Genomic DNA, 252 nt, shown 5'->3' on the forward strand with positions numbered 1-252 from the left:
AAAAATCATAGGTTAACTTTGTCTGCCCTACAAATTTGTAAATACGGCTAGTGTTAGGCTCAATTTAGATGCTAATGTGGGGAATTTATTGGCATTCTGGGTTTGTTTTGGTAAGAAGTATAGTTTGTGTGTTTTGGTTTTGAATTTGGTAATTGAGCTTGTACTACATTATACGCTTTCTATCACAACCTGATCCTTTTGTTGAAGGTGTTTACATTTGTGCAAAAGACTTGGAGGGTTAGAGGGTTCATA

This window comes from Prunus dulcis, chromosome 7, assembly GCF_902201215.1.
Source record: "Prunus dulcis chromosome 7, ALMONDv2, whole genome shotgun sequence".
Classification (NCBI taxonomy): domain Eukaryota; kingdom Viridiplantae; phylum Streptophyta; class Magnoliopsida; order Rosales; family Rosaceae; genus Prunus; species Prunus dulcis.